The 27429-nt window shown below is 39.2% G+C and overlaps 2 long non-coding RNA genes across 2 annotated transcripts in view; both read right to left on the reverse strand.

The window, feature by feature from the left end:
• Positions 1-27429, reverse strand: part of LOC127044264 (uncharacterized) — a 794940-nt gene that overhangs the window by 502828 nt on the left and 264683 nt on the right. The gene's annotated exons all lie outside the window — the stretch shown is intronic.
• LOC127044265 (uncharacterized) lies at positions 290-27387 on the reverse strand. The gene is made up of 3 exons (XR_007772443.1): positions 27344-27387; positions 3100-3237; positions 290-985 (listed from the first exon to the last, which is right to left on the reverse strand). It is a non-coding gene; the product is annotated as an uncharacterized LOC127044265 (long non-coding RNA).

The raw sequence follows: 27429 nt of genomic DNA on the forward strand, positions 1-27429 counted from the left end.
AAGGGTGATTATTCCACCTTAAATTTCCTTGCCAACATTTATGTGCTTGCTTTTTCAACTTTAATGTTACATTAATATTACAAACAGCTTTCATATAATATGAAGGGTCGACGCTTCTGTAGGGAAAGCCCCTGGTGGGCCAGGCCAGTGTGTTTACCTGCCCCGTCCGCAGGTCCAGCTGATTGCGGCTCCCACTGGCTGCGGATCTCTGATTCCAGCCAATGGGGGCTGCTGGAAGTAGCGTGGGCCAAGGGACTTATTGTCCGCTGTTTCCAGCAACTCCCATTGGCCCGGAGCAGCAAACCACAGCCAGTGGGAGCTGTGATCAGCTGGACCTGCAGACGGGGCAGGTAAACACATCACCCTGGCCCGCCAGGGGCTTTCCTTACAGAATTGCTGACCCTTGTTTGATATACAATTAATATACATTACAGAAAAAAATGTCTGAACATAAGTATTTGGGTCAGATCTTCAACTGGTTTAAAATGGAATAGCTTCCATGGAGCCACATAAGCATGGGCCCAGTTCTTCAATCCTTGTACACCCAAAACTCCCATTAAAGCTAATGAGAGTTTTTTAACGCAAGGGGACTTGCAGAATTGGGGACAAATCATGGGTTAGAGTAACATCTTCTAATATAATTCCATCTCTTCTATCTCCATGCTCACCTCAGGCCTACTGCTCGGATTTTTCTCCATTGTCAATATGTTTTGTATCATCTTTAATTCTGAAATCGCCATTTCTTGCCTCAGGACCTATGTCTACAGTCTGATTAGCAAAAAGTCTATGTGATTGTTGGTGTAATACACCATCACAATTCCACCTCCCAATTGTCTATGCTTTCATCTCTTCTTCTTTGCAAATGAAAACTTCCTCCTGTATATATAAGGTCTACTCAAGACTGAGCCATCTAGAATACAGCATATTCAGAATGTTGTTGTTTGTCTTCAACAATGTATAAAGAGGTACAAACTTCTCCACAATCCTGAAAACAAGAAAAAAAATCTAATTCAAACTATTTAGTGAATTTCCCCCCATGCCACCTCCTCCTTCATAGAATGTAGAGTGTACATAAAATCTCACTAAGGAAATCATCAGTTGTCTAGTTCATGACATGCTTAAAATTATACGTTAATTCATTTTCTAGAAACCTTACCATGCTTGTATGCTATTAAATGGCCTAATGAAAATATTAGCATTGTAGGCATTTTATCCATTAAGCATCCATATGGGGATTATTTAATGTAGTGAAACACATCCTGTATACATCTCTTCAGACAACTAGCAGTGTGTTTATAAAATAAATTAGAAAGAATTCCATTGTCATAGCCTTTACACGAATACACTAACACTTATTTGACAAATTATTCATGAAATCTGGTGGCTTTGAGTAAATTTAAGATTACATATTAAGTACAATCAGTCAAAAAACAATAGTTGGAATAGATCATCTCTGACATAGATCAATTGGTGTTGCTCATTACTGCCATTTGTGAAATGTAGTGCATCTAATATTGAGCAATTCAACAAACAGTATGAAAGCTGAGGATCTAATTAGAATAAACAAATCATATTATTCTATTTTTAATCTCTTATTCTTAAAGCCCATGTGTGAGTTGTCATCCTTCTGACTGATCAAATTAAATTTCATCCTTACCTTGTATATACTATCCTTCTTCTCGTTTCCCCTTTTTTACATTTATATTAAACAGTGATGTGTGTGTGTGTGTGTGTGTGTGTGTGTGTGTGCGCGCGCGCCTGAACATAGTAGATGACAACTTTCAACCATGACCTTCTGCATCACAAATTGCCCCCTTTTCCTCTTTCATCATATAATGGTATGTAAGAGGTTAATGACATAGAAGTGCTCATGCACCTTGGGGTGAGGGTGAAGGTAGCTTCTATTTCTCTCCCAAGAGTTCCAACTCCCAATCATTGTCTCCTACTAGGCTAATCACTTAGAGCCTGGTTCTGACACAATTTACAAGTGTTGACCTTTGACCCTTGGCCTGATCTTGGAAGGTTTGTGCTTATATTTAAGTTACAAACAAGGTGCTTAAAGATGTTAATATTAAAGTTGGAATAAATGTATAAATAATGGAATAGACTTGGCAATAAGTTTAAGGCCTAAAAGACCCTGGCAATTACCATAAGGCTAGCATTAGTATTTAACCTAGGGTTACAAGATTTTGTAATATCTATCTTGTGATAACCAAATACATTACAAAAGAACAAAATTCTAACAAAATTGTAGGAGATTTTTGGTAAGCATAACCATGAGGTTAATCACATTAATGTATTGAAATATTGGAAAATAAATTAATGGAACACACATGCAAATAGCTTATGTCCACAATTGGAACTCCAATTATGGCTCACCGTAATACCACACATGCACAGTGGGCTAGAACTCAGTCTAAATTTGGCCTGAGTCATCTGTAGGTGTACAGAAAAGATGTATAAAACAAGGTGTATGTACAGCCTCTGATCGGACATTGAGATGGCAGAAGCCTGGTGCTTATAGTGCTTCCTCTGCTAACTATTCTTTTCATCTTCACTTCTGATGGTCTCTATAAAGTTGTTCATATGCACACTACAGAGGGTCATTTTGCTGTACTTATCTTATTCCTTTTACATTTTACAACTCCAATTCTATTTTTTGTATTTAAGTAATAAATACAGATTTCATATTTCTATGTGTGGCTCACTGATCTCACCCTTAATAATAATCTCATGTAGCTGTCTGCATAAAGAACTTGTGTTTAGTAACCTGTACATTTTGCACCCAAATCAATGAAAAGGCTACACAAGTAATCTCAGAGCAGTCATTGAGTCAGACATTCTTCTCCTATGACAGACAGTGTCATAAAGTCACATTTGTTCATGCTCACTAGACAGAAAGCAAAAAGAGAGATCGCAAAGAGGTAGGACGAATAAAGTGTGTAAGCAGAGGTGTGTGTGTGTATGTGTGTAAAAAGAGACACATTAGGGAGGGGCTAATAATAGGAATTCTAGGTTCACAATTCAGAAGTTGCTTAGACGAAGCCATCAAAATGGTGATAATATCTGATTCCCTCTCCTCATCTGTTCCAGTCATACCTTTCAGAATTAAGAAAATGGCCCACGAGAGGGATACTAAATCTCTAGGTCGCTGCATTTTGTGGTGGTGGTGGTGTCAACCACATTTGTTAATGTTGATGATGTGGATCGTCATGGTGGTGGTGGTGATGATGCTGCCTGAGGAAAGAAAAGAGGTCCAGAAGAGGTGGCAACTAAAGGCCTAGTCAGAAAACAGATTTTCCATCCTGTGATATATTATGATTTAAACAACAACAAAGTCCAGAATCCAGATGAAAAGCTAGAATGTTGAAAATTTTCACAAAAACAAATTTCTGAAAAAAATCTTGCCAGGTTAATCAAAATGTTTCATTTTGATGAATTCAAAACATTTCACTTCAACTTTGATCCTTTCATTTTTAAAAATACGTTAAAAATGAAACTAATTTTTTAACTAAAAGTTGTTTCAAAAACAAAAGATCAAAATTTTCCATTTAGGATTTTTTGACATTTTCAATTTTTTTCCCCCAATTTTTTCTAAATGCAATTTTGTTTAAATTGAAACTTTTTCACAAAAAATTTTAGTTTCATTGAAAATATTTTCAACCAACTCTAGTGGTAACTTTGTCTCTTTAGAAGTGTCCAATCAAAACAAGATTTCATTAATTTATATATTCATACTTTGTTTCATCTTAAGAAAAGTGTGGCCCATTGCTACAACAATCTTCAGCTTCTGCAGAAGCCTTGACAGCCCATAATCAATAAACACATTGGTCCACAAAAATCAGATCAAGCTTCCTTTAAAAAAATTCAAAACCAATTAAAAAACATTAAAATGGCAACTTGGCACCTTTCACTTTAATCATATTAAGATTTTAACCAAGGATTGGTTTAATCACGACCCCAGCTAAAACACTGAACTGCCAATGCCACTTTCAGGTTCACCAACATTTTTGTTGGGCCTACCTCCCATCCAACTGCTGAGCAGACCCAGCCAGGCAGGTCATAGCTGAAAGCAACATGGCTACATTTCTTACTCATAATGAGATGCTCTGATCAAACTTGTTGCTTCACCCTATAGCTTTTTATATTCTGCTGTTGAGAAAATGGAGTTAAAATAGTCTTACTTATTATTATTAAATATCACTAATCAAAAACATCCAAATATAATATGAATGCACATGTTCATTATATTATGAATATAGTGTAGAATCTTTTAAACTGTGAGGTGTACCTCCCTGGAGAAGCTCTGATCTCTTCCAAGACAGGCTGAAATAACCTATAAATACATAAACAAAACAATATTTTTTCTTCCCTACTTAATCATTTTTACTTAGGAATCAGCAAAAACAGACCTGTTCATTATACATTGAATATTTGATAGGCAGTTTAGCTTTTGCTGGTTACATTGAAATGAACCAATGAGAAAATGCACATTCCACCTATTTAAATTATGCTGTTGGAGTGCACCTTTCTCTTCATTTTATTCTACGAAGGAAGAAAGCTAAGGGGCAGGGGTATTGCCTTAAACATACACTGAAGGTTAACATTAAAGCTTATTTCCAGAATTTCACAATTGTTTCCTACGTTTTTTCAAAAACAATTTTATTGGAATTTACTTTAAAACATGGAATACAAGTTAACAATAAAACTTAGAACATGGAGGCTGCCATCTTGCTGCTGACTTAAATTAGAACAAGAGTAAATCAACTTATTGTTTTCTAGAATCAATGAAAAATAAGGAAATCTGAATTCAGATTGTAAGTAAATTAGGGTCCTTACATGCCACAAACCTCTTTTTTGCTACAGATAAAAATTAGATTTTCCCTGTTGTTGTCCTAACCTTTCCCCTGCTCATTTAATCTGTTGCAAGTCATCTGTATGCCACAATGACTTTGTATGATGGCAAAATGAAATTCTAAGAGACATTATACAAATGATCAGGGACAAACAAGATGATAGTCATATCAGGTCACTGATAGTTCAAACCAGCAGCTTAAGGGTATTCTGGGCCAATCAGTTACTGTGAGAAGATCAATAGTGTATGTCCTCCACATTTCTAATATTCTTTCTATTCATATATTTCATATAGCCACAAAACTTATGAATTTTCACATTATTATACAATAAATTAAAATCCACCCAAAGACAAATTTAATTGAACTACAAATCAAGAAATATTTTAAATATTCCCCAAAGGATATATTTTCATGTCAAAAATAGAGTATGAATGCATGTGACCATCCTTTACACCTTCAAATGAAGTAATAGTTTTCATCACATATGCTCTGTCACTCAAAAATCACTTTACTGAGATTCAATGTAGAACTGCCCCATAAGCCTGTGCAAAGACATTGCTGCTTTGATATATGTGTCAGTACGATGCATGTTGAATGGAGAGGGGTAATCTAAATGGAGAGAAAGGACTTAATTTAGTCCTCTTTCAGTATGTGGAAAAGACAAATGAGAATGCTAAATTTAGTATTAATGGGAGTTATGCATGTAAATCAATAGCATACTGAAATGAGTATGGATTCCCACATAATGAGAGGAGAGTAGATACTTTGGCCATGTGAGAACATGGATAAGGTACTGAGGCCTAGCAATGGTAGTGCTGAGGGACCAAGACTAAATATGATGGCTTCCTGGTCTGTCAACGTAACTAGTTAACAGGGCATCAACAAATTTTAAGCCGGTTGAAAATTTTCAGATGGAACATCTTTTTCATTGGAAAATGCCATTTTATCAAAATTTCTTCAGTTTTTTCCATGGGAATGTGAATTTCATGAAATGTCATTTTGGAAAACAAATTCTTCTGACACTTTTGGAACTGAATATTTCATTGCTTCATTCCCAAATGGCTTTTTTTGCTTGTTTGGATGTGTATATTAAAATCAAAACAAAACATTGAGATTTCATCAAAATGGAATATTTGATTGAACTATTTATTTAAAAACATGTTTCATGGGAAATTTCAAAAATCAATGTGGTGTTCTGATTTGGAACCAAAAGAAATTTCAAATTAGTGGAATTCCCCACAAAAATGGATATTCCAGTTCACACATAGCACTACAAAGAATCATCAAACGGACAAATAGATTAAAAGGAAAGTAGAAAGGACCCCCAAAGGAGAGGCAATTACTATTCTCAGAAATTGTCATTCAAAATCCGCCTGTAACCATGCTGCACAGTCCATAATGCTATAAAACAATTTAGCATCCTTTCACCAGAAATCAACATTTTCATTCATGAAACTATAATGAAACTACCATGTCAATAACAAGAAAATTGTTTTTGTTTTTTATTTGTATCAAATCTGTGAAAAGCTTACTGATTTTGCTTAAGTGAAATTTTTCTTTTCATTCTTCATGCATGTAAATGGCTGCACAAGTGGAATTCATTGAAAAATCAGATCCACCATCTTCAGTTCCACTCACGAGAGTGCAGTAAGGTGATGTTTTCCCAACCATAGCTTTCATCCTTCCTGAATTTTGAGTGCTTAACTTACCATTGAGTGATTACAGTTTGTTTCATTGAATTTGCAATTAACTTATGTAAAACATTAAGTAATGAACTGGGCAAGAGGAGAAGACTTATTTCAGAGTCCATCAAAATATGTGGTTTATAGCTATATTTTTCAGAAGAACAATGTAATGTCCTTTCTAAATGGCATCTTAGTATTATTAATTTAGAATACAGCACATTAGAAAATCTGCTCTTTCCTTCTTTGGGAAATGTCTTTTAATGTGCATCCCAGATAGTCAAGTCCGTTGGACTTGCAATTTAGTAATATGCAGGTAACACTGTCAATGTATTTAAATGTATAAAAGGTATCTTATAGCTTCCTACAGGCTATATTTATATTACATGAATGTTGATGGCCTCATTACTCATGAGTGCCATGGGCATGAAACATCAGCCAGGGCCAAAAATGTATTTTAAACTTTTTAAATAATCCTTTGAACACCATTTTAGCATTTTAACAAAATATTTTTTGTACTGTTACCCATCGGTATGAGTTTCAAAAAAACATTCAGGGAATGGATGAATACAGGTGGAATTTTGAAATTAGAGTTAGATAGAAAAGACCTTCTTTAAAATCAGATTTCAATCCTGCCGTTGGAACAAATCTTGCAAACCCTACTCCAGTAAACCTCCATGACTTTGTAGGCATTTACCGAATGAAACATAAATTTAGATAGTGTTTTCTACAGTTATATATATATATATATATATTAAGGCTGAGCTCAAACTTACTCTTTCAGTTTTGACTGATTGCACCCCTGTATTCACTCTACCCACTACCTCAATAATCTTGGTACAAACTATGCCTTGTGAAGTATGATTTGAAAACTAATAACTCACTGGTCAATAATATCATGATGAAATCTTTGTAGCAATTTTAGATGTAAAGCTATAAACATAAGCTGAAATGTGTTTAAAAATCAAGTCTGGGTAAACCAGTTTCTCAAGGACAAGCCTAGTGTCATCAAAACTGATGGGCAACCACCTGTCAATTGGCCATTCTTTGGCAATGAAAGGAGACAAGAACAAACTGATCTTCATTTCTTCATTTTAACAAACAACAGCATGAAACCTCTTTCACCACAAGATTCCCTGTCTCTGTCCTCAAAGCAGGAAAGAAGTTTATCTAAGAGTAACCCTCAGAAAAATGTATTTCAAAGGGCGACTGGACTATAAAAGTGAGGGGCAAAAAGATCTTAAGGTATATCTCCCTAACCATATCTCTCTCTCTCTCTCTCACCTAAGAAGAAAAGAGAAATAGCCTTTGGGAGCAGATCCCGGCTTGAGAATTTGATCAGCAATGTTACTGGGAACATGTGGTAAAGGATTTCACCTTGAACCATGTCTAGTTAAAGTTTTAGTACTAGGAAGCATTTTATCTTTATTTCTCTTCTAAGCATTTCTGACTTTAATACCTCATATTTGTATTTACTTAAACCCTAGTTCATTCTTTGAAGTTAAATAAACATGTTTTATACTTTAACTAAAACTAATCCAGTGTTGTGTTTAAACTGAATTGTATGGCTAACTCCATTTAAAGTAGCAAACTGTAGGATATTCATATGCTTAGAGTGGCAACTGACCAAAACTATCTGGACTGTCCAGGAGAGGGCTGGACAGTGCAGAAGAAAAACACATTTTTGAGAGGAAATTCAGGACTAAGAGTGTGTTTGGATCACCCTGAAAATACAGTAAAAGCTGTGTTATCTGGCACTTTATCAACTGGAAAGCTCTATTAACCAGCATTTCTGATATCTCCCAATACAAACCTTCAATCTAGTAACCGGGACTAGTATATGCCCAGGAGGTTATGCAATTGCATAGTCTGCACTCTACTTTTATGCAAAAGACAAGTAAGCAAGCTGATATCAGGGATTTATTCAAAAAAGCAGCTTCCAGGGTGAGTCATAGGGTCATTACAGATTCAGCCCAATCTCCTACACCTTCTACATCTACAATGTTAACTGATGTTGCTAATGATGATCCTGAAGCACTGCAAAATCCAGAAGTGTCTTATGAATCATCAAAGAGAGATTAAACTATGTTCAGTATAGTTTTAGTGCTCAGTGTAGTTTTAGTGATCTGGGTATACGACATGCGCTGCCCATAGTAATATGTAGTGTCATAAGATAACCTACTGTATAGAAAACTTTACCTGTGTACACCTAAGTGCTTCAAAAAACCAACCACTCTGCTGTACAGTACTACTACTGGACTGGTGAATACTTATATACTGTACTACTGTATTTTACTCTTTATAAATTTTATTGTATTCTAATTCATTTTATAACTCTCAGTTAACCGGAATATTTGATTAACCACACCTCCGATTCCTCCAGCATGCTGGATAACCAAGCTTTTACTGTAGTAACCAAGGCTGCTGGAAGCAAAAGTGTACTTGTTGTGTTGCTGACAGGTGGCTGGGGTCATAGTAGCTGGACCAGGGTTGTGGCTGTACACAGACACTCAGGGTGTGACCTGCATGCTGATTGTGAGTCAACCAAGTTGGAAGATAGAACAGCAAAGCATTGTGAGGCATCCCAGGTTGCAGGGCCTGGGTGACACAGCCCTTCACTTGTCTGGATTGCACCCCAGAATGTCACAATTCTATACTATGTGGGACCTAATCCTGCAATGTGAGCCACTGCAAAGGATCCCTGCACCTAAGCCCAACAGAATTCAATGGGATGTCACACAAGGGCATGAGTCCTTGACAGAAGCTCATGCTTCGGGGGTAGTGCCAGGAACACTATTTATATATGACACATAACATCAAACTATCTGTCTCTTTTATGTGGTAATGTTATTTCGGTTTTGTAATATTTAGGTTACCTAAGACTAATCCGATTTTATAAAATTTGGAAAATTGTCAGTCATTCTTTATTTAAAAGTGTAACTTAGAAAATGTAATTATTGATTTTTGTCAACATACCACTCTAGGAAAGCCTTGTAGTAATTAGTAAATTTACATAACAGTCTGTTTTCATTCTGTAATCCCATTACAGAAAACATTCCCCCTTTATATTTTCTTATCTTTCATACTCCTTCATGCATAGCATAGTGGCATACTGTGCATTGAAAGATTATTGGTAAAATTATAATTGCGTTTCAGAATTTAATTTTTGCCAACAAATGCTTCTTAGAGCTACATTTTTTCATGCTGTTTAAATATATCTGAATAAAATCCCTGGACAACATTCATTATGAACCAAGCTCATTAAGAACTTAACTTTCCAGTAACTGGAATTAAAAATAAAAAGTGATAGAAGGTGCCTTGCTTTTTAAGTGGTATTAATAAGTATAAAGCTAGCATGTCACATGCTGTCATATTCTCACCAGATTTCTGAACAGGATATACTGTAAACACCAACTATTAAAGATAGACAGTGTTAGCATTAGCATCTGAATTGTACAGAACAATATGCATATACAATCTAAGATGCTGCACGACTACATAACTGATACTTTTTGTTTCTACCTCTTTGTGACTTAGGGACTTCTTGGTGCCACCTGGTGGTGGGGCACAGAGGGTGCATAGTGTTTTACAGGGATTCTTGGGTCAGACATATGCATAATAATGGACTCGTGGTATGTGAGGCTCTACTGAGAGCCAGTAGCCCACTGGACATCGTAATCACTGTGAAATGTATGCATATATACTACTTATGGAGTTAGGTATCTATATTGAAAATTATGTTCTTAAGGCAGGTAAGCAGGAGGTGACATGTCTTGGACAGGTTCCTTTCTGCCAGGGGGTAACATATGCTTATTTCCTGTCAGGTCAGTGTGTATTGTGCAGAATATATGCCTATTTGCACAATAAACCAGATGCTGCCTGAGGGATTACAAAATATACAGGAAAGGTGTATACAGGAAAAAACAACCAGCAAGAAGGTGTCCTGTTCATGAATAAGGGCAGTATAAAAAACAGACACCAAGATTCTTTCATCGAGGAGTCAAACTGGTAGAGTGACTTGTCTCATGATTGGAAGACCACACCCAAGACTGACTGCAAAATGTTGGAAGGACTTTGCGTGAGCATTGTTCTGTGAGACATGAAAGTATCTAGTTAAATAAGTCTAGGTTCTAGAATGTGAATTATTATTTTATTTTATATGTTACCTTTTGTTTCTAATACAGCTACTTGCTATCACTTGAATCTCTATACGTGTTAAATAAACTTCTACTTGTTTTCACTCTAAACTTTTCTTAGTGTTATGTGTCAAGTGGAGTAGTGATCTGAAGTGAAACTGGTAAGGTGCATGTACACAGCAGTGATCTGAACACTGTCAGTGTCCAGTGGAACAGAGGCTGGATACTCCAGGGAGATAATCACAGGGCTGGGGGGTCGGAGTATGCCTATAACTCAACTGGAGAGAGAGAGCAGCCTAGAAGGCAGTGCTTGTGTTGCCCGGGGCTAGTGAAGTTGGGGAACTGATCCACGATAGGTACAGACAAAACTTCCTCACACTAAAGGCTGGTGATAGAGAGAAGCCTCCCGGTTCTACGTACCCCCAGGAAACATCACACTATTACATTAAAAGTAAAGTAATCTGATCATAGACTCATAGACTCCAGGACTGGAAGGGACCTTGAGAGGTCATCGAGTCCAGTCCCCTGCCCTCATGGCAGGACCAAATATTGTCTAGACCATCCCTAATAGACATTTATCTAACCTACTCTTAAATATCTCCAGAGATGGAGATTCCACAAATTCCCTAGGCAATCTATTCCAGTGTTTAACTACCCTGACAGTTAGGAACTTTTTCCTAATGTCCAACCTAAATCTCCCTTGCTGCAGTTTAAGCCCATTGCTTCTTGTTCTATCATTGGAGGCTAAGGTGAACAAGTTTTCTCCCTCCTCCTGATGACACCCTTTTAGATACCTGAAAACTGCTATCATGTCCCCTCTCAGTCTTCTCTTTTCCAAACTAAACAAACCCAATTCCTTCAGCCTTCCTTCATAGGTCATGTTCTCAAGATCTTTAATCATTCTCGTTGCTCTTCTCTGGACCCTCTCCAATTTCTCCACATCTTTCTTGAAATGCGGTGCCCAGAACTGGACACAATACTCCAGCTGAGGCCTGACCAGCGCAGAGTAAAGCGGAAGAATGACTTCTCGTGTCTTGTTTACAACATACCTGTTAATGCATCCCAGAATCACGTTTGCTTTTTTTGCAACAGTATCACACTGTTGACTCATATTAAGCTTGTGGTCTACTATGACCCCTAGATCTCTTTCTGCCATACTCCTTCCTAGACAGTCTCTTCCCATTCTGTATGTGTGAAACTGATTGTTCCTTCCTAAGTGGAGCACTTTGCATTTATCTTTATTGAACTTCATCCTGTTTACCTCAGACCATTTCTCCAATTTGTCCAGATCATTTTGAATTTTGACCCTGTCCTCCAAAGCAGTTGCAATCCCTCCCAGTTTGGTATCGTCCGCAAACTTAATAAGCGTACTTTCTATGCCAACATCTAAGTCGTTGATGAAGATATTGAACAGAACCGGTCCCAAAACAGACCCCTGCGGAACGCCACTTGTTATACCTTTCCAGCAGGATTGGGAGCCATTAACAACTACTCTCTGAGTACGATTATCCAGCCAATTATGCACCCACCTTATAGTAGCCCCATCTAAATTGTACTTTCCTAGTTTATCTATAAGAATATCATGTGAGACCGTATCAAATGCCTTACTAAAGTCTAGGTATATCACATCCACCGCTTCTCCCTTATCCACAAGGGTCGTTATCCTATCAAAGAATGCTATCAGATTAGTTTGACACGATTTGTTCTTTACAAATCCATGCTGGCTATTCCCTATCACCTTACCACCTTCCAAGTGTTTGCAGATGATTTCTTTAATTACCTGCTCCATTATCTTCCCTGGCACAGAAGTTAAACTAACTGGTCTGTAGTTTCCTGGGTTGTTTTTATTTCCCTTTTTATAGATGGGCACTATATTTGCCCCCTTCCAGTCTTCTGGAATCTCCCCCATCTCCCATGATTTCCCAAAGATAATAGCTAGAGGCTCAGATACCTCTTCTATTAACTCCTTGAGTATTCTAGGATGCATTTCATCAGGCCCTGGTGACTTGCAGGCATCTAACTTTTCTAAGTGATTTTTTACTTGTTCTTTTTTTATTTTCTCTTCTAAACCTACCCTCTTCCCGTAAGCATTCACTATATTAGACATTCCTTCAGACTTCTCAGTGAAGACCGAAACAAAGAAGTCATTAAGCATCTCTGCCATTTCCAAGTCTCCCGTTACTGTTTCCCCCTCCTTACTGAGCAGTGGGCCTACCATGTCCTTGGTCTTCCTCTTGCTTCTAATGTATTGATAAAAAGTCTTCTTGTTTCCTTTTATTCCCATAGCTAGTTTGAGTTCATTTTGTGCCTTTGCCTTTCTAATCTTGCCTCTGCATTCCTGTGTTATTTGCCTATTTTCATCCTTTGTAATCTGACCTAGTTTCCATTTTTTATATGACGCCTTTTTATTTTGTAGGTCACGCAAGATCTCATGGTTAAGCCAAGGTGGTCTTTTGCCACATTTTCTATCTTTCCTAACCATCGGAATAGCTTGCTTTTGGGCCCTTAATAGCGTCCCTTTGAAAAACTGCCAACTCTCCTCAGTTGTTTTTCCCCTCAGTCTTGATTCCCATGGGACCTTACCTATCAGCTCTCTGAGATTACCAAAATCCGCCTTCCTGAAATCCATTGTCTCTATTCTGCTGTACTCCCTTCTACCCTTCCTTAGAATTGCAAACTCTGTGATTTCATGATCACTTTCACCCAAGCTTCCTTCTACTTTCAAATTCTCAACGAGTTCCTCCCTATTTGTTAAAATCAAGTCTAGAACAGCTTCCCCCCAGTAGCTTTTTCAACTTTTTGAAATAAAAAGTTGTCTGCAATGCAGTCCAGGAACTTATTGGATAGTCTGTGCCCCTCGGTGTTATTTTCCCAACATATATCTGGGACATATATCTGTTTAAAAAAAAAAACAGCTACTGAATTTTGTCCCTTTACTTAATCTAGGAAACAGCTGTGATAACTATGAAAATTGCATGCATTTGTTAGCAAATGTTGACTTATTAATGATTACTGTTTAATGCATGTATAATCATTTACACCACTGCTAAGTGAATCCAAAGTAGGTGTGAAAAGCGATTAAAACAGAATGTTTTACACTTATTTTCTATTAATTGGCAATGGAGAATCAGGCCCACATTAATTAAATTTTAAAAATCTGATTCTTATTTACACTAACGTCTCCCTCTTTACATCATTCTGGCAGTGTAATGAGGCCAAATTATATTTACACCACTTTACATAGCCTGAATGTAGCCTTAGTGTAAAGGAGAACCAGGCTCTAAATTGCTTGTGTCTGTGAAGTATCTTTTATTTCCCTATGGCACTAATTTGGGGACTCATTTGCCCTCAATGTGCATGTCAGTGATTTTAGTGGATGTTACTTGGCATAACAAGAAGAGAATGAAGTGCTCAGATCTCAGACTGATATGCATAGCAATGGTTTCAAACCTGAAGCTTAGACACATAACTCCCCCTACCACAGTACAGTACAAAATACAATACAAACTTCTTTAAACAAGAATAAACTGGCATTGTGAGGAGACTGAAAATAAGAGACATACAACAAGCCTGAATGGAACAATTTGTGTATTTAATTAAATGCACTGTGACGGGGTGTATCAGCCCCGCATTGGGCCACCAGTGGCAGACCAATCATTGTGGGCCCAAGAGGCCACCCCTCTTTTCCCTGCTGCACATGCTCCAAGTGGAGAACTCAGATAAAAGGAGGCAGCCCAGACCAGTCTGTGGGGTGGGAGAGGGGGTGGGGAAGGGGAGTGAGTGAGTACACTGCAGGCTTCTGAAGAGGTACCTGCAGCACCACTGAGGGTAAAGTCCGGGGACCGGACTACCTGCCAGGCGACTCCGCCAGCTCCAGAGACATCCGTGGAAGCCGGGCTCCTCTCCATTGAGGAAGCTGTGTAAACTATGCCCCAGCCCCAAGAGATACGAGGCCTATAGACTCATTGCCTGCTTGCTGATTTACCCTGCCCAAGAGGCTAATTCCCCAGGCTGTTTGATTGTTTGCTGCCCCAGCCACAAGACTGCTGGGCTATGGACTAATTGTTTACTCTGTCCCACCCAGAGGTTGCAGCCTGCTTGCTGCTTCACCCTGACCAGAGGCTAATTCCTCAGACAGATTTGTTTTGCTGTTCAGAATCCACAGATTATCTGGTTAGGTGAACCCATCCAGGGGCTGGGCAACAGTTGGCAGAAATACTCACTTAACGGGGAAGCCCATGACTGAGTGGAGGAGCGGACCACCCCCATACTGGACTGACAGAGGTGCCCCAGCTTGACCAGCAAGGCACCACCTGCCACATACCTGCATTGAATTGGTCATGCAACACAATGTAATTTTTAAATGCCTTGACTTTGGTTTTGAAAAGTATAACCTTTTCAGCATTCTAGATGTTAGTGGAATTGCACTGGCTATTTCAGCTTCAATTTTGGCACAATCAACAGACTAGCATCTTGAGATCTTAGCACTCAACCAGAATATGAAGAGAGAACAGCTTATTAAGGTGAGAGACTCCAAGGACATACAAAGTCTTCTAAAGGAGAAGGCATATTTTAAAATCAATATAAAATCTGACTGGGTGTCAATGGAGGGGATTGAGCTCTCAGGAAATATGCTGAGTTTATCTAAATCATATCAATAATATTCTCACCATATTTGGGTCATAGATTGTTCATAATGGCATCAAGAGGACCAAAACCCAGAAGTCACAATAGCAAACTATGGACCTGATCCACTGGAGTCAATGGATGTACTTGTGTATTTAAACTTAAATATGTACTTTAATGTACTCTGCTAGACCAGTGCCTATAGTCTTAGAAATAATAAGACACAACAAATATCTAGGAAGCAATCTAGGTGAATATAATAATTACTAATTGTCTGTTACAGCTATCCCCCTATTCCATTTTGTTTTTGTTCTCCTCCTGTGGCCGCCCTTCCCTGGCTGTTAAGTTGTTTACCAGGGCCACTCCCCTTCTCAAAGGGAGGGCCCCTTAAGTTGTTTACCAGGAGCCACTGCCCTTCTCAAAGGGATGGCCACTTGTGCTGTGTGCTAAGTGGGACCACTGCCCTGTTCAAAGGGTTAGTCCTGTTATCACCTTGTTGAACCTGGGCTTGGTGTAGGGCAGGCAATGTCCAGAGCTGCAAGACCTATTGTGTTTTTAAGATCCTGGGCATGAGTCATAGGCCTCATGTGCTTTTGAGTCACCTATTGCACAGGACTCTGCCCAGGCATGTCTCTGTGCTCACCTGCAGTTTTTTCCCTGTGCCTCCTACCCTGTTACAGAGGGAGACTATCAGGATTACTGGTGGGAAACTGCCTAAGTTTGCCTTTAAAAACAGACATTTTTGAAACAAACATCAGAGGTTCCTGCATTGCTGCCTGGTCTGATCAGCCAGGGGTTTTGGGGTTTCTCCACTCTCGTTTTATTTTTTGAGCGTACCCCAGTTTTTAACCCCCCTCCAACGAAGAACGAATTGCTGCCTGAGAGATCTCCTGATTATCAAGACCCTACCGAGCCCTCCTTGCTTTTTCTGATGTTGCTGCTGCTTCTGCCTTTGCTGCTGCCTTGGGGACTGGTAAGAATCCCTCTGTGAAACTTTCCATACTTTTATTTTATTACTTTAGCTGCTGGCTCTGTTTCCCCAGCACACAGACTCAAGCTAAACCTTGGTCTGTGTCTTAAAACCTCTCTTAAACTCCGCCGCGCTTTGCTGCTAAAAATAAGCTTGTGCCGCTGCTAAGCTCTGCTTCCTGCTTTCAGCTGTATCCACTGCAGCAGCCACCATCCCTTGGTTTCCTTGGGGGCTGCCTTGGGAGCTGTATCCTGGGCACATACCACTCTGCCCTCTGTGACTTCCCCGTAGCATAAGGTGCACCGTAGGTTTTGCTTTTTAGTTTAATAAGTCATAGTTTGCTAAGATTGTAGAGCTTGTAAGTTTCACCTGCCTTGTTATAGTTTGCTGTTTTGTTGCTCTGTATAGTTGCTTGTTATAGTTTGCTTAGAATTGTGATATTTTTTGTTTTGCCTAGTCATTGATTAAGATAGATTTAAAAAAGCCATTGCCTGGTTGTATTCTGTACCTGTTTTATTACTTTGTATAAGCTGCTTGTAATTTATATAAGTTTAATTAAGTTAGAGGATAGATAAGGTTTTTACTGCTTGAATTCGTCTTCCCGCTGTCCCAATCTCTCCCTGAACTTTCCCGTGTCTGTTTTCCCCCACTCCAATCTCCCCCTCTGTGTGCTCCTCCGTGTCTCCCTGTTGTAACCCCTTGCTGCTTCCCCCCCCCACCCCGTGTAACTTCCCAAACCCTTTGCCGCTTCTTTCCTTTTTTTTTTGGGTGTCCCTCTAGCCCTTCTTTTCACCTCTCTGCTGCCTCTCCCTGTATCCCCTGTGTTCGTGCCCCCGCTCCTCCGCTGCCCCTCCCCTGCCGAAGATCACCATCACACCGCTTCGTTTGTCTTCACCCCGCTGCTCCGCAACTTCCCTGAAGTGCTCTCCGCTGCTGCAGCCTGTTTCTTCCCTGAAGTGCTCTCCGCTGCTGCAGCCTGTTTCTTCCCTCAGCTGTCTCCCCATTCTCCACGTGCCTTCCCATCGCTTACACGTTCAGCGCCCTCCCCTCTTGCTGCTCCCAGACTCCCCTTAAGTGCGCTCCAGTTACTCTTGTCTCCCATACCTCCAGCCCACAGGCTCCTGAAGACTGCTGCTCTGGGCTTCAGAGTCTCTCGCTGCTTGCAGCTGCACTCTCCTCTTGCCAGATACCACTAATCACTCACTCCCCTCCCCCCCTCCTGTTTCTTGACCCAGCTTTTAGGTACACTCTTGCTATCACAGCCTCTCAAATTAAGTCAGTAATTTTCTACATTGCATAATTTCACTTATCACCCATATTGTATTATTGCACTGTGACTCACATTTTACTTGTGGTTATAACACCCCATTAGTTGCCTCCATTTTTCTAATATACTTTGTATACCATTTTTATAGAAGCTACCATTTTATTTTGCATTTTCTTTTGGGTACATTTTGCATTCCACACTGTATCTAGAGTTGTTCCTATATAAAGTTAAGTTGCTTATTGACTGTACTGTATCCCATTGTGCTGAACCCCACTTACTGTACCCCACTGTTAAAACTCCCAACACTGTTCAATAAGAAGAACTCCCCCCCATCATTGTCTATTATAAACACCTTATACACCCGATCCCAATTGCATTTCATCGTTAAATTCCCACCACTTCCTTTTCCCTTTAATAAAGAAATTAATTGGCACCCCACCTGTGTGGTAATTGCTCCCCAAGATCCCATATACCTGCAGGTAGGGACGCTAATTAGATTGCAATATGCATCCTGTTTATGATCTTGTGACTATCATCACTTGTGTGTCAATTTTGTGTCCTTGGCATCACTAGATTCCTAATCCTAGATACTGTTAAAACATTACTAATTAAAGACCCTTTCATATAAGTGCCAACCAAATGATGCTAAGAACACAACTGGCATCATTTCATTCCTTTCAGTGTTGTTTTCCCTTCAGCTAATCCAACTAGTACTACTGGACATATAAAAGACATTAGGACTATAACAGGGCTATAAGATATTGGAAGATTCATGTAAATTGGTGTTTCTTCTGGATAGCAATGAAAGCCTGGATTACATAGACAAATTAGTGTAGCTAAATGCAGCACACAGATAACAAAGAACAGGAGATTTGTGACAGTACCCGTGGGACACCCCAATGCATATTAGACATGGCACAGAAGGCCAAATGCAGTCTGCATAAGACAAGATTTAAACCTCTCTAAATCACTGCCTAGGAACAATTCACCTCCTCTGATGACCTCTAAAATTGGTCAGGGAATCCTATTGCTGAATGGATGGTAAATAAGTGAGTTAAAAAATATCATCTGACAGTGGATGGAGGTTTGGGAATTTGAATCCTTTTGAAGAATGATCATGTGTAGGAGGTTTGCCTGAGAATAATGCAATGTAAACAGGATGCCCCCAACCAATCCAGGAGAGGAAAACTAAATGTATTTTCAAAAGTTAAGACTGAACTTAAAGAAACAAAAAAAAAAAAAGACATTTGCCTATGTTCTTGTAAGAGCCATTTACAGTAATGTGCATATATTTAACACTAATGTGGATATATTTTAACTAAATGTAATTCTGTTAACAGTTTCGTATGCTTCAGAGATATTATATGTTCCAAACAACATTAATAGTACATTTTTTATAGGGTGAGATTTTTCTCAACCATTTTTTCTTTCATAGTTTATTTTTTTAAAAGACATGAAAATGAGTAGCTGGGAATGCTTTTGAAGTTTGTGTGTAGCCTGTGTGCTCTGACTGGCTGCTAATCCCTCTTCCTAGCAAATCTTTGTAAAGGACAATACACAGAGCCAAAGACTATAGGAGGCCTTTCGTAGCCTAGCTACCACCCCATTACAGCAGGCCACTTACCAGGGGTCGTGTTGGAAATGCTGTGGCAGCAGCAGACAATGCAGAGGGTCCCCATAATGAGACAGACTGATCCTGGCCAGGAAATGTGAAAGTTACCTACTCGCCTTTACTAGAAGACTAGCCTGGAGAGATCACCTTAGGTATTAGGCCTGAGGAACCCTCACCTTTGATTGGATGCTCTCAGTGCTCAGGATAGGAATTTTCATGTTTTATCTTGAAATGTAGCTGCTTAAACTGATGCAGCAAATGTATTTACAGTCTTTTCCTTTTCTGTCAACCTAGTAAAGTATCTCTTTACTTTAGCTATGGGTCTAAGTGCTTGTTGAACACAACAGGGTGAGAACCACTTGGGCTAGCAGTTGAAGTGCCTTAAGTGCTTACCTCTGAGTCATGCTGTTTGTGCAGCTTAAGAGGTTTGGTGTACCACAGCACTAAGCAATCATATAATTACAATGTCCTTCAAGGATCGGTTTTGGGACCGATCTTATTTAACCTTTTTATTACTGACCTTGGCACAAAGAGCGGGAATGTGCTAATAAAGTTTGCGGATGACACGAAGCTGGGGGGTATTGCTAACACGGAGAAGGACAGGGATACTATTCAGGAAGATCTGAACCACCTTGTAAACTGGAGTAATAGAAATAGGATGAAATACAATAGTGAAAAGTGCAAGGTCATGCATTTAGGAATTAATAATAAGAATTTTGGATATACGTTGGGGGCGCATCAGTTGGAAGCGACGGAGGAAGAGAAGGACCTTGGGGTACTGGTTGATAGCAGGATGACTATGAGTCGCCAATGTGATACGGCTGTTAAAAAAGCAAATGCGATTTTGGGATGCATCAGGCGGGGTATTTCCTGCAAGGATAAGGATGTGTTAGTACCGTTGTATACGGCGTTGGTGAGACCCCATCTGGAATACTGTGTGCAGTTCTGGTGTCCCATGTTCAAGAAGGATGAATTCAAACTGGAACAGGTTCAGAGACGGGCTACGAGGATGATCCGAGGAATGGAAAAAACTGCCTTATGAAAGGAGACTCAAAGAGCTTGGCTTGTTTAGCCTGGCCAAAAGAAGGCTGAGGGGGGATATGCTCGCCCTATATAAATATATCAAGGGGGTTAACGTTAGGAAGGGAGAGGAATTATTTAAGTTTAGTACTAATGTAGCCACGAGGACGAATGGGTATAAACTGGATATTAGGAAGTTTAGACTTGAAATTAGACGAAGGTTTCTGACCATTAGGGGAGTGAAGTTCTGGAATAGCCTTCCGAGGGAAGTAGTAGGGGCAAAAGACTTTCCTGGCTTTAAGACAAAGCTTGATAAGTATATGGAGGGGATGTTATGATAGGATCGTTAATTTGGGCAATTGATCTTGAATTACCACCAGACAGGTCTGCTCAATGGTCTGCGGGGAGATGTTGCATGCGATGGGTACTGAGTTGCTGTGGAGAATTCCTTCTTGGGTGCTAGCTGGTGACTCTTGCCCACATGCTCAGGGTTTAGCTGATCGCCATATTTGGGGTCGGGAAGGAATTTTCCTCCAGGGCGGATTGGCAGGTGCCCTGGAGGTTTTTCGCCTTCCCCTGCAGCGTGGGGCACGGGTCGCTTGCTGGTGGTGTCTCTGCAGCTCGAGGTCTTCAAACCATTTTTGAGGATTTCAATAACTCGGTCCTGGGATAGGGGTTGTTATAAAATTGGATGGGTGGGGTTCTGTGGCCTGCCTTGTGCAGGAGGTCAGACTAGATGATCAGATTGGTCCCTTCTGACCTATGAGTCTATGAGTCTATGAGTAATGTATACGCATATACATCAACTATCTCTCCTCTTCCTAGAAAGTGTTTGACCAACAGCACCAGGACGAGGTGGAATCAAAGGCCACACATTCTGAAAGGAGTGTAAAACTCCTGGCCTCAGAGAGAGGAGCCCTAATCCAAAGGCAGAGAACTAAGGCTGAATGTAAATGATTGACCACAGAGACGCTCAACTAGAAGGATTCCCTAGATGCAGATGAAGCCATGAGAACTGAGAGGGCCAATTACCTCAAATATGATACCCTAACAGATCTGAAGACTTCACTGTCATTCTATGGGAGCTACCTTCACACAATTCAAGGGTAAATGGAACTACAGTGGTGCTGCCCTACATAAAAAGTAAGCTAGAACTAGGGCAGTTTTTCAATAGGGGAATGATTTGGACCCAAAGACCATTGCAAATCCACAGATAATTCCTGCTCCAGAATCTGTAGTGGTCTTGAAACAGACTCTTTTGAAAAAGGAAGCTCTGAAGTCTTTCAGCACTCACTGAGGATGTGGTGCCTCATACTTCAAGATGATCTACTCTCTGCAGCCTCAATAGGATCCAAAGAAGCACTGGTGCTAGAGTACAAATAAATTGAACTCTGCAGAACAAGGGGAAAAATATGCAGTGGCTATCTCCTTTTACACCCTGAGTTCTAAAGAATTTGTATTATCTATGGTTGATGACTAAGTGGCCTCAAGCAGTTCTACTCCTATGAGTGACTCCGTGGCTCTTAAGGAAAGAAAAATGACCCCTAGAAGAAGGATCTGCAGAGAAGATTTCATGAAAGAGAAAAAGGTTCTGCATGACTCAGAAAGGTCACTTGGATTAAAGTGCTTTCATTAAATGGATTAGCATAAATGGATTAGTTTGCCAAGAGTTGTACACTACTTTGAAAATATATAAGCATCATATTTGCCATTAATGGCCTATATAAGTCATGCAGAAAATGTTCTTCTCTCAGACAGTTAACTAAAGAACCATCCTTTTATTGCCAGTCTCCAAGTAATTTCAACTTAAAAGTTCTTGTATGAAAAAAAAATTAACAATTTAATTAATGTATTTATTATTATTATTTTATGCTTTTTAAGAAGTCTTGCATTTTCCCCTTCTGAAGCCTAAAATCCTGATTCTGCCTCCAGTTCCACCAGTATAAATCAGGAACAGTTTCCCTTAACATCAGTAGGGTTATATGGTGTGAGAATAGAGTCTGGCCGTATTTGTCTCTCACGTAGAACACTGAATATGAAAAAAGTAATACAAGTTGAAAAGCACTCCTTCAATGAGAGGAACCACCCAATATCCCATTATTTTCAAATGACCCGACCACAGGAATTAGTTGGATGGGGAAAACCTGCAGGTAATGTAATACCCCTTACACATACTGAAGTCATTTACTGCTGTAGTAAAAAATGGTGAGATGTTTAAATGATGTAGTTGGGGTGGAAGGGCAAATATGCAGCCAATATTCCTCAGAGTACTCAGAAGAGAAGGCAAGTGGGCTCCTAAAGAGACCAAAGGAGCTGAGACCAAAGGAGAAATATTTTACTGATTTCTCTTGGTAGATATTCGATTTGGTAAGCATGCATGGCAACCCCCAAAACTAATGTCAGGCCATAATTTCTAAGAAGGTGTTCTCATAAACTTTCTTCATCTTATTTTATCCTTTCCTGTAGAAAAGCCTCCCAATAGCAAGAACATATCTACTAGATCATTTTTAAGTATGCATTCTCTGTATATCCAATTTTCATTTCATGTTTCCTATGCTGTATGACTTTGACCTTGTAACCAGTGATAATAAATGCTATAATCCCATTTGACTGCATCATATTTCAGGATGCATCCTCTGAGAGCATCTCTCCGAAGCACATTACTAGTCCATTATGGACAGATCTGTTATGACTCCATTAGCCTGGGCAGAGATGGGAATAAAACCAGACCCTAGAGCACAGTAAAACCATTGTCTTATTCGAAGACAAACCAAAAAGATAGTACCACTGAGCTGCAGCCTTGGATGTTCCCTAGAGCTTCAGGGTAAGAGCTAAATGGACAAGGTGTCTAGGAGAGAGGTATGTGACTCTCTTCAAGAATGCAAATACTGTTGTTATATCAGTGACAATAGTTTGGAAGTTTTCTCGCATACTTTCAATCGGTGCCTAAATTGCATTCACTCCTGCATAATACCCCTGTAGGTTTTTTTAATAATATAGTATTAGACTGCTTCATTCTGATGATGTGTTACAGTGATAAATCATCAGAGTGTGCTGCGGCTCTGATGAGCTGTTGCTTCAGTACACCATTGAAGCTGTCATGGCAGTGATGTATTAGTAAGGCATACTGATGGTGTGTTACGCAAAAGATGGCGCTGCCCAGGGAACAAAAGGTTTAGGAGCAGCTTCAAGAAACAATTACAAGATAAAAGTCAGCAAGCACACAATATGCTATAAGGATGTCTACACTAAATCACCTTCTCTTTCTGTGCTATTTCTGGTATGATTGCCTTTCTTTTGCAACCATGAATTTGTGATAAAGAGGGGGAAATATAGTTTTGGAAAGAATTATTTCAGCTGACGCAAAAGCACTAAAGTAACAAAACAGCTGCTTTCTTCACAGTCTTAACCAAACTACAGATGTTAAGTTTAGATTTAATCTATAGGGCAAAGTCACAATACAGAAGGTAGCATTTACAATTGTATTGCTTTTGTCCTGAGATGTAGCTAGATGAAGGAGCAGAAACATAATTTTATAGATTTGGGCCCTAGTGCGTAAGACTTAAGCACATGCTTAACTTTATGCAGGATAGGAGATTTAATTACTATATTCTAAAGCCCTAAGAAGGCCTTAAAACTGGGGCTCTGACGTAGGTAAAAACATAAGTTGTGAAAGGTTACCAGAAACAAATATATATATATATACATACATATTTCAATGGTCTTTAATAGAGGTGGAATATTACCTTAAAAAGAATAGATAACTAATCACAGAACTGACTCTGCAGTCAAAATGCAGTCCTTGCTAGGACTGAACAGAGAAGTAGATTCTCATGACATGAAAAGTCACAACATTTTACAATTTTAATTTCTCCTCTTTTTCTGTTGGCAAGATTTCATCTTTGTATTGCAGGGATATGTGGATTTGAAATATTTTGAACTATATGTTCTTTAATGGACATACTAATATATTCATACAGATAAAATAGCAAAATACAAGTTCTAAAAATTGCAAATATTGATCCAAAATTGGCACATTTCATCTCAAATTTGGCAAATTTCTCCTCCATATTCAAGAAAATAATGGAAGTACTGAAGTAAATGAAAGTTTACCTGAAGTCAATGGGAGGTTTGCCTGAATAAATTGTATGTTAAGAGGACTACAGGATTTCTGTCAGATCCCTTTTCCAGTAAAAAGGTAAGATATAGAGATGTTTCCCCTCATCCACCTTAAAAATAATGTTTCAAAAATTATCATGAAAAAAAATTTGAACAAAATTAGTATTTTTATTATTTTTTGTTGAAAAAGCATCTTATGGTTAAAAAAAGCATTAAATGGAGAATTTTCAGGAATATCATTTGAATACTTGTATTAAGTAACAGGCCAGATCAAGCTATCATTGATGCAGGTGCCTCATTTGGAGTTACATGCACACATGCAAACACACACACATCAGGATAAGTAGTATTTCTTTCAGTATAATTCCTGCATTTGAAGGATAAAAATTCAGAGAAAGACAATACAAGCTACATCTAATAAAACTGACATCCAACTACCATGGTCTCTTTTTCTTAACTTCATACTTATTGTCTTTTTTTATATATGATTGCTTGTTGTCTTTATTTTATTTTTATTTGGCTGCCTTGTCCACATTCTCTGTTTTCCTCCCATTTGTAACTACCTAGCGTTGTTCAAATAATATGATAGTCTACTTTCATGTGGGTTGTAATATTTTGTTGAAATTTGCATAGTTGGGCTGAGTGGGTGGCTTGCAGGAGACTGGGTTAGATGACCTCTCAAGGTCCCTTCCGGTCCTATGATTCTATGTTTCTGGACTACAAATAGTAACTATTTTAAGGTAATAATTAAGATTACTCTGTACCAGGTTAGGATATGGTTTGACTAGATAACAATAATCCTCTTTGTAAACCTGAATTGTTTTTTCCTATAAATATTGAATGGCACCTTTACTAATGTTGATCATTCTGGGTGTGATTCCTTTTCTACCTGAACCTATTTTTGATTTCTGAAAAGGAAATCAATGCCAGTTTGAGAAAAAAGACATCAGATCCGCAAAAAACATATTAGATGAATAATGTAGGGGTTACACAAGTAATTTGTTGTAGAAATTTTCAAATTACAGCCTTCCTGGATTTACTCTTCTCTAGAAATCTGAAGCCATAAACCCCAAAGAACAGAACTATCAGAAACACCTACGGTCTATAATGGCATTCTAACTGAAAGGGAGGGAGATTAGATTTCCCTCTCTTTCTGGTGGAGCTCATCGCTCCATGCTCTTGTCCTTCCCCAGTAGTATTTACCCATCCTTGCTACAGACAATTGTCATCCTTGGTTCATAAAGATATTACTGAAGAGGGTTTGTTTGTTTCTTTGTTTTGCCTCCAGCATGAGCCGGATCACACCAAAATGTGTTTTCAAATGCCCTTCCTAAGGAAGAAACCCTTAGACACCCACACAAGTTTGCCATCCCCTCTCTGAAAATTATCTAGGGACAAATTCTATCTGTTCTTTACATAGATGCATAGTGATTCAGGGCAGGGGATAGCTAGTAGTAGGCACACTATCTCTTCATGCATGAGGTAGTATGCTTTGTGCTGCTTCCCCAAAAGCAGTGCATCTTCACATCAATCTCCAGCAATGTGCCCTGTGTGGCACAATCAAGCCCATTATTTGTATTCTTATATGCCCATGGCACTGCTTAAGGAGGGCAAAGGAGTCTTTATGCTACTTGTACTTCCCCCGGACCCTATGGTCAGCTAGGGGCCAGTTGAGCCCCAGGCATAACTTATAGCAATGTTAGGGATGTTCTAAATTGTGCCTAGTGGCAAAAGCTCCCTAATGGGCCATTCTAGCAGCTGGGTATTGCTAGGGTACAGCAGTGCTGCAATCAACCTGGCTGAGATTCTGACATTCCCCTCACACCCATCTCCATGCCAGGAAAACAAAAGGGGCTGGCAAACAGTAGCTATGCTACTTCTTCACTCAAGGATATCCCACTTTCTCCAAGAGAATAACCAGATAACTGCAGGATTAGCACAACGCAACTGGAGAAGGAACTAGTTTTCAGTATAAATTTTAGGAGAACAGTAAAGATATAAAAGAGCCATACCACCGGGAGAACAATGCAGAGATAGGAATTTTGTTGGATGCTCAAACTTATTCATTACAAGGGACCTCTAAAATCCGAAAATCACATCTGACTGTATTAACTAGAACTGGTCAAAACTCCGAATATCTCTTCTATGAAAAATTTAGAAATTTTGAAATAAAAAAAAACCTGTTCCATTTCAGAATGAAGAATAGAAACTGAGATTTCACACACATAAGGGAAATTCTGGAATACATGTTTAGAAATAATTGATTTTTTTAAAAAAAAGTTTGAAATAAAATTGCACCTGGAAGCCAAAGCTCTTAGCTTCTGGTTCAGCCATGGTTTTCAGGGCTTCTAGGTTCTTGGCTTGCTGATGGAGACCTGGGAGCTGACAAGTCCTGGGAGCCAGGGTGAGCCATGAGGATGGGAGCCAGCGCTGCCATACGGCTGGCTCACTGTTAGGGAGGCTGGAAGCCACGGAGCACCTGATCCTGGAGCAGTCTGCATAGAGGATTGCCTTTGAGCCAGGGAATCTGGAAGGTCCTGATTCTGAGGCAGTTGGTCAGTTGGGCTGCCAAGGAGCTCAGCAGGTGAGGTGGCAGGAAACCAGGCAGATTTCTGATGGAAACTGTCCAGCAGGAAAGTTTCTAAATCTGCCTATGTTCCATTGAAGGATTAGTCAGAAAATTTCCAGCCAGTTCTAGTACTGAGGTTCAGTTTGGCCCTAATGTTCCCTTGAGACTGTTACCTTCATAATCCATGAAAAGTGTTATGATAGAAAGCAGCATATACAGAGCTTCATGCACTGATTCAATAACAAACACAAATTGTGCATGAAATTCCTACACAACACTTTAAAATTGTGTCACAGATATTTCTTTGCAAAATTCTAGCCAGCATAAACAGATGTGAATTTTCCAGGGTAATACGCAGAGCAAAAATTTCAGTATCAGCATGATGTTCATTTTATTGTGCTAATCCTCCCCCAAAATAGAGATGGAACAATTTTCAAGTATCTATTCAAATACAGGGAGTCCTCGGGCTTAAGATGCCTAAATTACGTGGAATGCCATTTAGGATGTTTTTCAATTGACTGCCTGTTTCCCCCTTGTTACGCTCTTATGATGCTTGATTTGCATAAAGTATG

The sequence above is a fragment of the Gopherus flavomarginatus genome, chromosome 2 (genome assembly GCF_025201925.1).
Source record: "Gopherus flavomarginatus isolate rGopFla2 chromosome 2, rGopFla2.mat.asm, whole genome shotgun sequence".
Taxonomy (NCBI): Eukaryota; Metazoa; Chordata; order Testudines; family Testudinidae; genus Gopherus; species Gopherus flavomarginatus.